This window comes from Tamandua tetradactyla, chromosome 17 (assembly GCF_023851605.1).
Source record: "Tamandua tetradactyla isolate mTamTet1 chromosome 17, mTamTet1.pri, whole genome shotgun sequence".
Lineage (NCBI taxonomy): Eukaryota > Metazoa > Chordata > Mammalia > Pilosa > Myrmecophagidae > Tamandua > Tamandua tetradactyla.
In genome coordinates this window covers 76,938,105-76,952,402 of record NC_135343.1, presented here as the reverse complement: position 1 = coordinate 76,952,402, position 14,298 = coordinate 76,938,105, and the positions used below count along the sequence as shown (strand labels likewise).

The 14,298-nt window shown below is 36.9% G+C and overlaps 1 long non-coding RNA gene and 1 other non-coding gene across 3 annotated transcripts in view; one reads left to right on the top strand and one right to left on the bottom strand.

The window, feature by feature from the left end:
- LOC143661770 (uncharacterized) overlaps positions 1–14,298 on the top strand; it is a 102,771-nt gene that overhangs the window by 52,819 nt on the left and 35,654 nt on the right. The window lies entirely within an intron of this gene.
- On the bottom strand, positions 11,425–11,587 carry LOC143661786 (U1 spliceosomal RNA). Its single transcript, XR_013164839.1, has one exon. It is a non-coding gene; the product is annotated as a U1 spliceosomal RNA (small nuclear RNA).

Below are 14,298 nucleotides of genomic sequence, written 5' to 3'. Positions count from 1 at the left end.
TAATTTAAGAAAACAAACAATGGGTGGGCCATGGTGGTTCATCAGGCAGAGTTCTCACCTGCCTTGCTGGAAACCTGGGTTCAATTCCCAGGTCCTGCTCATGTGGAAAAAAAAAGAGAGAGAGAGAGAGAGAAAGAGAAAGAAAAAGAAAGCAAACAATAGGATTAGAAACACCAACAATGGATATCTTAGTTAGCTTAGCCATAGGCATATTTAAATAAAGTATCCATATAATCATTGTAAAGCTTGTGTTTGTGCAGTAAGTTTCATAAACCAATTTAAAATTAAAACAACAAGGAAAAAATCTACATATTCAGAGAGCAAATTTCTTGAATTATAACACTAACTTAGGTACCATTTGATCAGCTTTTAAAACTGTGAATGTTTTCAAAATATCAAGTAGAAAGTTCTTACAAATATCTGCACTGCTATAGTAATGACCTAGGTTACTAAATATTTTCCTGATTTCAGGAAGATATAAATATTTTTACAACTAACATGTGGAAATGTTAACCGCTTAAAATGGATATCTAAGTTAGCTTATCCATAGGCATATTAAAAAAATCTAAGCAATCATCATAAAGCCTGTTTGTATAATATGTTTCATAAATCAAATTAAAATTGAAGCAAGGAAAGAAAAAAATCTATAAATACAGCTGTTGGAGTTACCTGAATTTTAAATATTAAGCAGTATCTTAAATACCATTTGATTAGCTATCAGAACTGTATGCATACTCAAAATATCAAATAAAAAGTTATTACAAATATCAACTTTGCTATAGTAATGAGCTATGTTACTAAATATTTCCAAATTTTTGATTTCAGGAATTTATTTTATCTAATATTACTATAACTTCCTATAGTTTTTAAAACCATTTGAAGTTATAAAATATAATTATATATATATTTATATGTATATACATACACAAGGAGAGAAAGAAAAAAAGCAATAATTTTCAAAGCACACTTCAGCAAACAGCTAAAGAACAGTTCCCAGAGTTTATCATGGGCTATGATGCCCTCAATTCAGATTTTTCCTTCTAACTGCTCCAAACACTGGTGGCTTTATCACAGTCATAACAATGGAATCATACAGTGTCTGTCTTTTTGTGTCTGGCTTATTTCACTCAACATTATGTCCTCAAGGTTCATCCATGTTGTCATATGTTTTGGGACATCATTTTGTCTAAATGCTGTAAAACATTCCATTGTGTGTATATACCACTGTTCTAGTTTGCTAGCTGCTGGAATGCAATATACCAGAAATGGAATGGCTTTTAAAAAGGGAAATTTGGGCGGGCCGCGGTGGCTCAGCGGGCAAAAGTGCTTGCCTGCTATGCCGGAGGACCTCGGTTCGATTCCCGGCCCCAGCCCATGTAAAAAACAAACAAACAAACAAAATACAATAAAACAAGAAAATGTTTAAAGATGTTTCCCTTTCTTCCTCCCTTCCTTCCTTCCATCCTTCTCTCTGTCTTTCCTTCCCTTCCTCCCTCTTTAAAAAAAAAAAAAAAAAAAAGGGAAATTTAATGAGTTGCTAGTTTATAGTTCTAAGACCAAGAAAATGTCCCGATTAAAACAAGTCTATAGAAATGTCCAATCAAAGGCATCCAGGGAAAGATACCTTGGTTCAAGAAGGCTGATGAAGTTCAGGGTTTCTCTCTCAAGTGAGATGGCACATGGCAAACACAGTCAGGGCTTCTCTCTCTCGGCTGGAAGGGCACGTGGCGAATATGGCATCATCTGCTAGCTTTCTCTCCTGGCTTCCAGCTTCATGAAGCTCCCTGGGAGGTGTTTTCCTTCTTCATCTCCAAAGGTCACTGGCTGGTGGACTCTCTGCTTTGTAGTGTTGCTCTCTCTGAATCTCTCATTCTCCGAAATGTTTCCTCTTTTATAGGACTTCAGAAACTAATCAAGACCCACTCAAATGGGTGGAGACATGTCATCCCCTAATCCAGTTTAACAACCATTCTTAACTAAATCACATCATCCAGGGAGATGATCCCATCACAGTTTCAAACACACAGCATTGAATAGAGATTATTCTACCTTTATGAAATGGGATTTATATTAAAACATGGCTTTTCTTAGGAGGCATACTTCCTTTCAAACCACCACAACCACATTTTGTTCATCTACTAATCTGTTGAAGGGCACCTGGATTGTTTCCATCTCTTGGCAATTGTGAATAGTGCCCCTATTAACATTGGTGTGCAAATGTCTATTCATGTCATTGCCCTCAACTGTTCTGGATATATACTGTATATTAGTATTGCTGAAATAGGGCAACTCAATATTTAGTTTTCTGAGGAATCGTCAAACTGATTTCCACAGCAGTTGAACCCACAATGAATAAGTGTTCCAGTTTCTGTGCATCCTCTCCAATATTTATAGCTTCCTGTTTGTTTACTAGCAGTCATTCTTTTTTTTTTTTTTTTTTTTTTTTTTTCTTTTTTTTTTTTATTAATTAAAAAAAGAATTAACAAAACAATTAGAAATCATTTCAATGTACATGTACAATCAGTAATTCTTAATAACATCACATAGTTGCATATTCATCATTTCTCAGTACATTTGCATCGATTTAGAAAAAGAAATAAAAAGACAACAGAATAAGAATTAAAACAATAATAGAAAGAAAAAAAAAACAAAAAAAACAAAAACAAAAAACCTATACCTCACATGCAGCTTCATTCAGTGTTTTAACATAATTGCATTACAATTGGGTAGTATTGTGCTGTCCATTTCTGAGTTTTTATATCCAGTCCCGTTGTACAGTCTGTATCCCTTCATCTCCAATTATCCCTTCTCTTTTTTTTTTTTTAATTAACAGAAAAAAAGAAATTAACCCAACATTTAGAGATCATACCATTCTACACATGCAATCATTAATTCTTAACATCATCACATAGCTGCATGATCATCATTTCTTAGTACATTTGCATTGGTTTAGAAGAACTAGCAACATAACCGAAAAAGATATAGAATGTTAATATAGAGAAAAAAATAAAAGTAATAATAGTAAAATCAAAACAAAACAACACAAAACAAAACAAAAACCTATAGCTCAGATGCAGCTTCATTCAGTGTTTTAACATGATTACTTTACAATTAGGTATTATTGTGCTGTCCATTTTTGAGTTTTTGTATCTAGTCCTGTTGCACAGTCTGTATCCCTTCAGCTTCAATTACCCATTCTCTTACCCTGTTTCTAACTCCTGCTGAACTCTGTTACCAATGACATATTTCAAGTTTATTCTCGAATGTCCGTTCACATCAGTGGGACCATACAGTATTTGTCCTTTAGTTTTTGGCTGGATTCACTCAGCATAATATTCTCTAGGTCCATCCATGTTATTACATGGTTCATAAGTTTATCTTGTCTTAAAGCTGCATAATATTCCATCGTATGTATATACCACAGTTTGTTTAGCCACTCTTCTGTTGATGGAGATTTTGGCTGTTTCCATCTCTTTGCAATTGTAAATAATGCTGCTATAAACATTGGTGTGCAAATGTCCGTTTGTGTCTTTGCCCTTAAGTCCTTTGAGTAGATACCTAGCAATGGTATTGCTGGGTCGTATGGCAATTCTATATTCAGCTTTTTGAGGAACCGCCAAACTGCCTTCCACAGTGGTTGCACCATTTGACATTCCCACCAACAGTGGATAAGTGTGCCTCTTTCTCCGCATCCTCTCCAGCACTTGTCATTTTCTGTTTTGTTGATAATGGCCATTCTGGTGGGTGTGAGATGATATCTCATTGTGGTTTTGATTTGCATTTCTCTAATGGCCAGGGACATTGAGCATCTCTTCATGTGCCTCTTGGCCATCCGTATTTCCTCTTCTGAGAGGTGTCTGTTCAAGTCTTTTTCCCATTTTGTAATTGGGTTGGCTGTCTTTTTGTTGTTGAGATGAACAATCTCTTTATAAATTCTGGATACTAGACCTTTATCTGATATATCATTTCCAAATATTGTCTCCCATTGTGAAGGCTGTCTTTCTACTTTCTTGATGAAGTTCTTTGATGCACAAAAGTGTTTAATTTTGAGGAGTTCCCATTTATTTATTTCCTTCTTCAGTGCTCTTGCTTTAGGTTTAAGGTCCATAAAACCGCCTCCAGTTGTAAGATCCATAAGATATCTCCCTACATTTTCCTCTAACTGTTTTATGGTCTTAGACCTAATGTTTAGATCTTTGATCCATTTTGAGTTAACTTTTGTATAGGGTGTGAGAGATGGGTCTTCTTTCATTCTTTTGCATATGGATATCCAGTTCTCTAGGCACCATTTATTGAAGAGACTGTTCTGTCCCAGGTGAGTTGGCTTGACTGCCTTATCAAAGATCAAATGTCCATAGATGAGAGGGTCTATATCTGAGCACTCTATTCGATTCCATTGGTCGATATATCTATCTTTATGCCAATACCATGCTGTTTTGACCACTGTGGCTTCATAATATGCCTTAAAGTCAGGCAGCGCGAGACCTCCAGCTTCGTTTTTTTTCCTCAAGATGTTTTTAGCAATTCGGGGCACCCTGCCCTTCCAGATAAATTTGCTTATTGGTTTTTCTATTTCTGAAAAATAAGTTGTTGGGATTTTGATGGGTATTGCATTGAATCTGTAAATCAATTTAGGTAGGATTGACATCTTAACTATATTTATTCTTCCAATCCATGAACACGGTATGCCCTTCCATCTATTTAGGTCTTCTGTGATTTCTTTTAGCAGTTTTTTGTAGTTTTCTTTATATAGGTTTTTTGTCTCTTTAGTTAAATTTATTCCTAGGTATTTTATTCTTTTAGTTGCAATTGTGAATGGGATTCGTTTCTTGATTTCCCCCTCAGCTTGTTCCTTACTAGTGTATAGAAATGCTACAGATTTTTGAATGTTGATCTTGTAACCTGCTACTTTGCTGTACTCATTTATTAGCTCTAGTAGTTTTGTTGTGGATTTTTCCGGGTTTTCGACGTATAGTATCATATCATCTGCAAACAGTGATAGTTTTACTTCTTCCTTTCCAATTTTGATGCCTTGTATTTCTTTTTCTTGTCTAATTGCTCTGGCTAGAACCTCCAACACAATGTTGAATAATAGTGGTGATAGTGGACATCCTTGTCTTGTTCCTGATCTTAGGGGGAAAGTTTTCAATTTTTCCCCATTGAGGATGATATTAGCTGTGGGTTTTTCATATATTCCCTCTATCATTTTAAGGAAGTTCCCTTGTATTCCTATCTTTTGAAGTGTTTTCAACAGGAAAGGATGTTGAATCTTGTCGAATGCCTTCTCTGCATCAATTGAGATGATCATGTGATTTTTCTGCTTTGATTTGTTGATATGGTGTATTACATTAATTGATTTTCTTATGTTGAACCATCCTTGCATACCTGGGATGAATCCTACTTGGTCATGATGTATAATTCTTTTAATGTGTTGTTGGATACGATTTGCTAGAATTTTATTGAGGATTTTTGCATCTGTATTCATTAGAGAGATTGGTCTGTAGTTTTCTTTTTTTGTAATATCTTTGCCTGGTTTTGGTATGAGGGTGATGTTGGCTTCATAGAATGAATTAGGTAGTTTTCCCTCCACTTCGATTTTTTTGAAGAGTTTGAAGAGAATTGGTACTAATTCTTTCTGGAACGTTTGGTAGAATTCACATGTGAAGCCATCTGGTCCTGGACTTTTCTTTTTAGGAAGCTTTTGAATGACTAATTCAATTTCTTTACTTGTGATTGGTTTGTTGAGGTCATCTATGTCTTCTTGAGTCAAAGTTGGTTGTTCATGTCTTTCCAGGAACCCGTCCATTTCCTCTAAATTGTTGTATTTATTAGCGTAAAGTTGTTCATAGTATCCTGTTATTACCTCCTTTATTTCTGTGAGGTCAGTAGTTATGTCTCCTCTTCCATTTCTGATCTTATTTATTTGCATCCTCTCTCTTCTTCTTTTTGTCAATCTTGCTAAGGGCCCATCAATCTTATTGATTTTCTCATAGAACCAACTTCTGGCCTTATTGATTTTCTCTATTGTTTTCATGTTTTCAATTTCATTTATTTGTGCTCTAATCTTTGTTATTTCTTTCCTTTTGCTTGCTTTGGGGTTAGCTTGCTGTTCTTTCTCCAGTTCTTCCAAATGGATAGTTAATTCCTGAATTTTTGCCTTTTCTTCTTTTCTGATATAGGCATTTAGAGCAATAAATTTCCCTCTTAGCACTGCCTTTGCTGCGTCCCATAAGTTTTGATATGTTGTGTTTTCATTTTCATTCGCCTCGAGGTATTTGCTAATTTCTCTAGCAATTTCTTCTTTGACCCAGTCGTTGTTTAGGAGTGTGTTGTTGAGCCTCCACGTATTTGTGAATTTTCTGGCACTCTGCCTATTATTGATTTCCAACATCATTCCTTTATGGTCCGAGAAAGTGTTGTGTAAGATTTCAATCTTTTTAAATTTGTTAAGACTTGCTTTGTGACCCAGCATATGGTCTATCTTTGAGAATGATCCATGAGCACTTGAGAAAAAGGTGTATCCTGCTGTTGTGGGATGTAATGTCCTATAAATGTCTATTAAGTCTAGTTCATTTATAGTAATATTCAGATTCTCTATTTCTTTGTTGATCCTCTGTCTAGATGTTCTGTCCCTTGATGAGAGTGGTGAGTTGAAGTCTCCAACTATTATGGTATATGAGTCTATTTCCCTTTTCAGTGTTTGCAGTATATTCCTCACGTATTTTGGGGCATTCTGATTTGGTGCGTAAATATTTATGATTGTTATGTCTTCTTGTTTAATTGTTCCTTTTATTAGTATATAGTGTCCTTCTTTGTCTCTTTTAACTGTTTTACATTTGAAGTCTAATTTGTTGGATATTAGTATAGCCACTCCTGCTCTTTTCTGGTTGTTATTTGCATGAAATATCTTTTCCCAACCTTTCACTTTCAACCTATGTTTATCTTTGGGTCTAAGATGTGTTTCCTGTAGACAGCATATAGAAGGATCCTGTTTTTTAATCCATTCTGCCAATCTATGTCTTTTGATTGGGGAATTCAGTCCATTGACATTTAGTGTTATTACTGTTTGGATAATATTTTCCTCTAACATTTTGCCTTTTGTATTATATATATCATATCTGATTTTCCTTCTTTCTACACTCTTTTCCATATCTCTCTCTTCTGTCTTTTTGTATCTGACTCTAGTGCTCCCTTTAGTATTTCTTGCAGAGCTGGTCTCTTGGTCACAAATTCTTTCAGTGACTTTTTGTCTGAGAATGTTTTAATTTCTCCCTCATTTTTGAAGGACAATTTTGCTGGATATAGGAGTCTTGGTTGGCAGTTTTTCTCTTTTAGTATTTTAAATATATCATCCCACTGTCTTCTAGCTTCCATGGTTTCTGCTGAGAAATCTACACAAAGTCTTATTGGGTTTCCCTTGTATGTAATGGATTGTTTTTCTCTTGCTGCTTTCAAGATCTTCTCTTTCTCCTTGACCTCTGACATTCTAACTAGTAAGTGTCTTGGAGAACGCCTATTTGGGTCTAATCTCTTTGGGGTGCACTGCACTTCTTGGATCTGTAATTTTAGGTCTTTCATAAGAGTTGGGAAATTTTCAGTGAAAATTTCTTCCATTAGTTTTTCTCCTCCTTTTCCCTTCTCTTCTCCTTCTGGGACACCCACAACACGTATATTTGTGCGGTTCATATTGTCCTTGAGTTCCCTGATACCCTGTTCAAATTTTTCCATTCTTTTCCCGATAGTTTCTGTTTCTTTTTGGGATTCAGATGTTCCATCCTCCAAATCACTAATTCTATCTTCTGTCTCTTTAAATCTATCATTGTAGCTATCCATTATTTTTTCTATGTTTGCTACTTTATCCTTCACTTCCATAAGTTCTGCGATTTGTTTTTTCAGTTTTTCTATTTCTTCTTTATGTTCAGCCCATGTCCTCTTCATGTCCTCCCTCAATTTATCGATTTCATTTTTGAAGAGGTTTTCCATTTCTGTTCGTATATTCAGGATTAGTTGTCTCAGCTCTTGTGTCTCATTTGAGCTATTGGTTTGTTCCTTTGACTGGGCCATATTCTCAATCTTTTGAGCGTGGACAGTTATCTTCTGCTGCTGGCGTCTGGGCATTTATTCAGATTTCTCTTGGTGTTGGACCCAGCAAGGTTGTAATATTTTTCGGTGAAATCTCTGGGTTCTGTTTTTCTTATCCTGCCCAGTAGGTGGCGCTCGTGGCACACGTTTGTCTGCGGGTCCCACCAGTAAAAGGTGCTGTGGGACCTTAAACTTTGGAAAACTCTCGCCGTCCGGGGGGTTCGCTAGCCGAAACGGCTTGAGCCGGCCCGGGGTCCGAACGCAGGGAGGGTTGCTGGTCGCCGCAGCCAGGAAAAGAGCCCGTCCGAATTTCCTAGTCGGCCCTGGGCAACAAGCGTGGCGGGAGGGCGCCAGCGGCAGCGGCCCGCCCGAGAGAGTGCACGTTCCCCGGGAGTCACGGGTTTGGAAGGGGCCTCCCCCACCCGTCACCGTTCTCCGCGGCCTGGGGGTTTCCGATCCAATTCTCTCAGTTGGTCCGGGGGCTGCGCGTGGTGTGGGCGCCAGCCGTCTTTGTTTCAGGGGACCGCCTCTCCAATTCTCCCAGCCGGCCCAGGAAGGGGGAAGGGAGTAACTCCGGCCGCTTGCCACCCCGCCCGGTAAGGCCCGCGCGCCTCGGCGATCTCACCCGAGCTGCTTCTCTCAGCCAGCCAGCCGTTCCAGGATGGGGTACGCTGTCTTTTTTATCTCTGTTGTGGCTTTGGGCACTTTCTGTATCGTTTCTACTCCCCTAGTAGGTGTCCTGGAGAAGAAACTAAGATCCGCGCGTCTTACTAAGCCGCCATCTTCCAGGAAGTCTCCTAGCAGTCATTCTTATAGGTGTGAGGTGATATCTCATTATTAACTTAATTTATAAGATAATAAATTAAGTGTTTATTATTTAAATTTGTGTTTCCTTTATAGCCAGTGAAGACAAGCAGTTCTTCATGTGCTTTTTGCCATCTGTAATTGCTCTTTAGAAAAAGGCTTATTCATTTCCTCTGTCCATTTTAAAATTGGGTTGTTTGTTCTTTTGTTGATGAGCTGTATAATTTCTTTATGTACACAGGACATCAAGCCTTTATCCAAGATGTGGTTTCCAAATATTTTCTCCCATTGAGTTGGCTGCCTCTTCACCTTCTTTACAAAGTCTTTTGAGGCACAAAAGCTCTTGATCTTAAGGAGTTCCTATTTGTCTATTTTTTTTTCACAGCTTGTGCTTTAGGTATACAATTTAAGAAGCTACCTCTTATTATTAGAACTTGAAGATGTTTCCCTACATTTGTTTCAAGAAATTTTATGGTACTGGTTCTTACACTCAGATCTTTGATCCATTTTGGATTAATTTTTGTATAGGATGTAAGGTAGGGGTCCTGTTTCATTCTTTTGGATTTTGAAATCCAGTTCTCCCATGCCTGTTTATTGAAGACTATTCTGTCCCAATTCAGTGGATTTGGAGCCTTATCAAAGATCAAATATCCATAAATTTCGTGGTCAATCTCTGCACTCTTGATTCTATTCCACTGCTCAGTCCTTCTCTCTTGTGCCTGTACCATGCAGTTTTGACCACTGTGGCTTTATAGTAAGCTTTTAAGTCAGGAAGCGATAGACCTCCCAGTTTGCTCTTCTGTTTTAGGATATCTTTAGCTATTCGAGGCCTCTTTTCCTTCCATATACACTTGATAACCGGTTTTTCCAAGTCTTCAAAGTAGATTGGGATTTTTATTCATATTGCATTGAATCTGTAGACTAGTTTGGATAGGATTGACATCTTGATGATATTCAACATTTCTATCCATGAACATGGAATACCTTTCCTTCTATTTAAGTCATTTTAAAATTTCTCTTAGCAATTTTTTTGTAATTTTCTGTGTTAAGTCCTTAACATCCCTAGTTAGGCTTATTCCTAGATACCTAATTCTTCTGATTACTGTTCTGAATGGAATTGTTTCCTTAGTTGTCAACTCATATAGGTCATTGCTTGTGTATTGAAACCTTATTGATTTTTGTACATTCATCTTTTATCCTGCCATTTTGCTGGATTTGTTTATTAGCTCAAGTAGTTTTACTGTAGATTTCTCAGGTTTTTCTAAGTGTAGGATCATGTCATCTGCAAATAATGAAAGCTTTACTTCTTCCCTTCCTATTCAAATGTCTTTTATTTCTTTCTTCTGTGCAATTGCTCCAGTCAGTACTTCTAATACAATGTTGAATAATAGTGGTGACAATGGGCATCCCTGTCTCATCCTTGATCTCAAAGGAAATGCTTTCAATTTCTCACCATTAAGTATGATGCTGGCTATGGGTTTTTCATATATGCCCTTTATGATATTGAGAAAATTTCCTTTGATGCCTAACTTTTGAAATGTTTTTATCAGGCAAGGATGCTGGATTTTGTAGAATGCTTTTTCAGCATCAACTGATATGATCACGTGATTTTTCCCTTTCAATTTGTTAATGTGCTGTATTACATTGATTGATTTTCTTATGTTTACCCACCCTTGCATTCTTGCTATGAATTCACTTGATCATGATGTATAATTCTTTTAATGTGGTGTTGGATGCGATTTGCTAGTATTTTGTTAAGAATTTTCACATCTATGTTCATTAGGGATATTGGTCTGTAGTGTTCTTTTCTTATATCATCTTTATCTGATTTGGGTATTAGAGTGATGTTAACATCATCAAATGAGTTTAGTAGTGTTCTCTTTTCTTCAGGTTTTCGGAAGAATTTGAGCAGGATTGGCATTAGTTCTTTTCGAAAAGTTTGATAAAGTTTTCCTTTGAATCCATCAGGCCTTGGGTTTTTTTTCTTTTTTTGTGGAAAGATTTTTGATGACTGATTGGATCTCTTTATTTGTAATTCATTTTTTGAGATCTTCTGTTTCTTCTTGAGTCTATATAGGCAATTCATGTGTTTCTAGGAATTTATCCATTTCATCTAAGTTAACTAGTTTGTTGGCATATAGTTGTTTATAATATTCTTTTATTTTTTTTAGTTTCTTCATAATCTGTGGTGACACACCCCTTCTCTCATTTCTGTTTTTATTTTATTTGTGGCCTCTCTTTTTTCTTCTTTGTTAGTCTAGCTAAGGGACCATTAATTTTATTAATTTTTTCAAAGAACCAACTTTTAGTTTTGTTGATTCTTTCTATTGTTTTATTGTTCTGGAGTTTTTAAATTTCTGCTTTATCTTTATTATTTCTCTTCTTTTATTTGCTTTGGGGTTAATTTGCTGTTTTATCTCTAAATTTTCCAGGTGAGTAGTTAAATCCTCAAGTTTTGCTCATTCTTATTTTTTATTTTTTATTTTTTTTCGTCTCACAAACCTTTAATACGTCATTCTCACATTAAACGACCAAAACCAGGGGAGAGCACAAATGCAGTCCCCTACTACCACAAATTATGCAGTCGAGTTTCCCACATTTGGGGAAATCGCAGGGGTCAACACATCCGGAGTGCAAAGATAAGCCTCGCCCTGGGAAAACCACCTATGTGATCATGGTATCTCCCCTGCCAGGTAAGTATCATTCTTGTTTTTTAATATAGGCATTTAGGGCAATAAATTTCCCTCTCAGCACTGCCTTTGCCATATCCCATAAGTTTTGATATGTTGTATTCTCATTATTATTTGTCTCCAGATATTTATTGATTTCTCCAGCAATGTTTTCCTTGACCCACTGATTATTTAAGAGTGTGTTGTTTAATCTCCATAATTTGTGAAAGCTTGGTTCTTTGGTGATTATTAATTTCCAACTTTATTCCATTGTGATCAGGAATTGCTTTGAATAATTTCAATCTTGTTAAATTTCTAGAGACTCAGTTTATGTCCCAGTATATGATCTATCCTAGAGAATGTTCCATGTGCACTAAAGAATAATGTGTATCCTGGTGTTTTGGGATGTAATGATCTATATATGTCTATTAGATTTAATTAATTTTTCTTATTGTTTAGGTTCTCTATTTCCTTGTTGATGCTCTGTGTGGTTCTTCTATCTATAATAGAGAGCAGTGTATTGAAGTCTCCCAGTATTACTGTTGATATGTCCATAGGTCCCATCAGTTTTTCCAATATGTGCTTCATGTACTTTGGAGCTCCTTGATTGGGGGCATACACATTTATGATCACTATTTCTTCCTAACTGAATTGTCCCTTTAATTAATATGTAGTGTCCTTCTTTTCTTCTTATGATGTTTTTACATTTACAATCTATTTTGCCTGATATTAGTTTAGCTACTCCTGCTTTCTTTTGGTTACAGCTTGCATAGAAGATCTTTTTCCATACTTTCCCTCTCAATCGGTGTCCTCAAATCTAAGATGCATGTCTTGTAAACAGCATATAGATGGATTATGCTTTTTGATCCATTCTGTCAGTCTTTATCTTTTAATTGGTGAGTTTAGTCCATTAACATTCAAAGTAATTACTGTAAAAGCAGTTCTTGATTCTACTATCTTGTCCTTTAGTTTTTATTTGTCAGATCTGTATATTATTTTCCTTCTTTCTCTCTTTTCCTTTAGATTACCTTTACTCATATTCTCCAATTCTGTGCTTTCTCCAGATCTCTCTTTTCTATCTTTTTAAATCAGCTGACAGGGCTCCCTTTAGTATTTTTATAGGGCTGGTCTCTTGTTGACTAGTTCCCTCAATCTTTCTTTATCTTTGAAGATTTTAATCCCTCCCTCCATTTTGAAGGACAACTTGGCTGGATAAAGAATTCTTGATTGAAAGCCTTTCTCATTCAGGATCTTAATAATATCATACCACTGCCTTATTGCTTCCATGGTGCCTGTTGAGTAGTCTGAAGTCAATCTTATGTGTTTTCCCTCATAGGTAGTAGATTGCTTTTCTTGTGCTGCTTTCAGGACTTTCTGTTTCTCTTCAACACCTGACAACCTGATTAGTATGTGTCTTGGAGTGGGCTTGTTCAGATTTATTCTACTTGGAGTCCACCGGGCCTCTTTGATGTGCATATTTGTGTTTTTTATAAGGGTTTGGAAGTTTTCTCTGATTATATCTTCAGTTAACTTTCCTAATCCTATATTCTTCTCTTCTCCTTCTGGGATACCATAATTCTTATATTTTTGCACTTCTTGTTGTCCATCATTTCCCTAAGATCCAGTTGCATTTTTCCCATCTTTATTGCCATTTGTTCTTTTGTGTGCTCTAGTTCTATTGTTCTATTTTCTAGCTCACTTATTCTTCCTTCTGCTTCTTTGAATCTGCTATTGTGTGTCTCCAGTATATTTTTATTTGGTCTACCAAATCTTTCATTTCTGTGAGTTCTGTCATTTTTCTATTTAACCTCCTGAATTCTTCTTTATTCTCTTCTAGCGTCTCTCCTGATATCCTTTATTTCTTTATAAATGTCTTTGAATAGTTTTCCCATATTCTGTCTCATCCCTGGAATTTTGATTTGGCCAATTGGCTGGGCCACTTCTGCTTGGATCTTTGTGTGTTTTGTGATTTTCTGTTGTGTTTGGGGCATTTGGTTATCTTGATATGGTTATAATGCAAGTTGGTTTCCTTCATTCTAAAGTTTTGTATTTACTTAGTTTTTGCTGAATGTTTCCTTTTGCACTGTGTTTGTTGGTTATTCTGTGAAAAATCAAGGTCCAGATCACATGTAGAGGATACAGTTCAGCTTAAGTGTCTATTTTATAAGGTAGGCCAGAGTGCATGGGTACTCCAGAATGGCTGACTACCACATATTCCTAGCTTGAGGTCACTCAGCACACAGGAAGCAGGTTCAAGATGAAAATGTGTCTTTCACAAAGATTTGAAGCCATTTGCCTGCTTCCAGCTCCCTGGCTGCCCCCAGGAGACTTAGTGATGTCCTCAGGCCATCCCAGCGCCAACTCAGGTGGGTATTGCTTCCTGTCCTCGCCCTCGGCTTCCGGGTCTGTCAGCTCGTTCAACGTTTCTGTTTTTTTATCCCCCAGTTGCCAGTGTCCTGTCCTTGATGCCACCTTTTGGGTGGGCCCAGGAAGTATGGGGGACTTTTGCAGTTCTCCCCAGGCTAAAAATCTACCAGACATCTTCCATCACACCTATTGGTGCCTGGGTTTACACCTTGGTGGGGAGCACAGGAGGCAGTCCACCTGGCAGGCAGCCCACTGTGGTGGCTGTCTACCCTGGTGGTAGCCCACCCTGGCAGGCAGCTGCTGCATACCTCTCATGATTATTCATTTCACAGCACTCTAAGAGGCCTCAGTGCAGCTGGGAACTGATTTCTAAAAG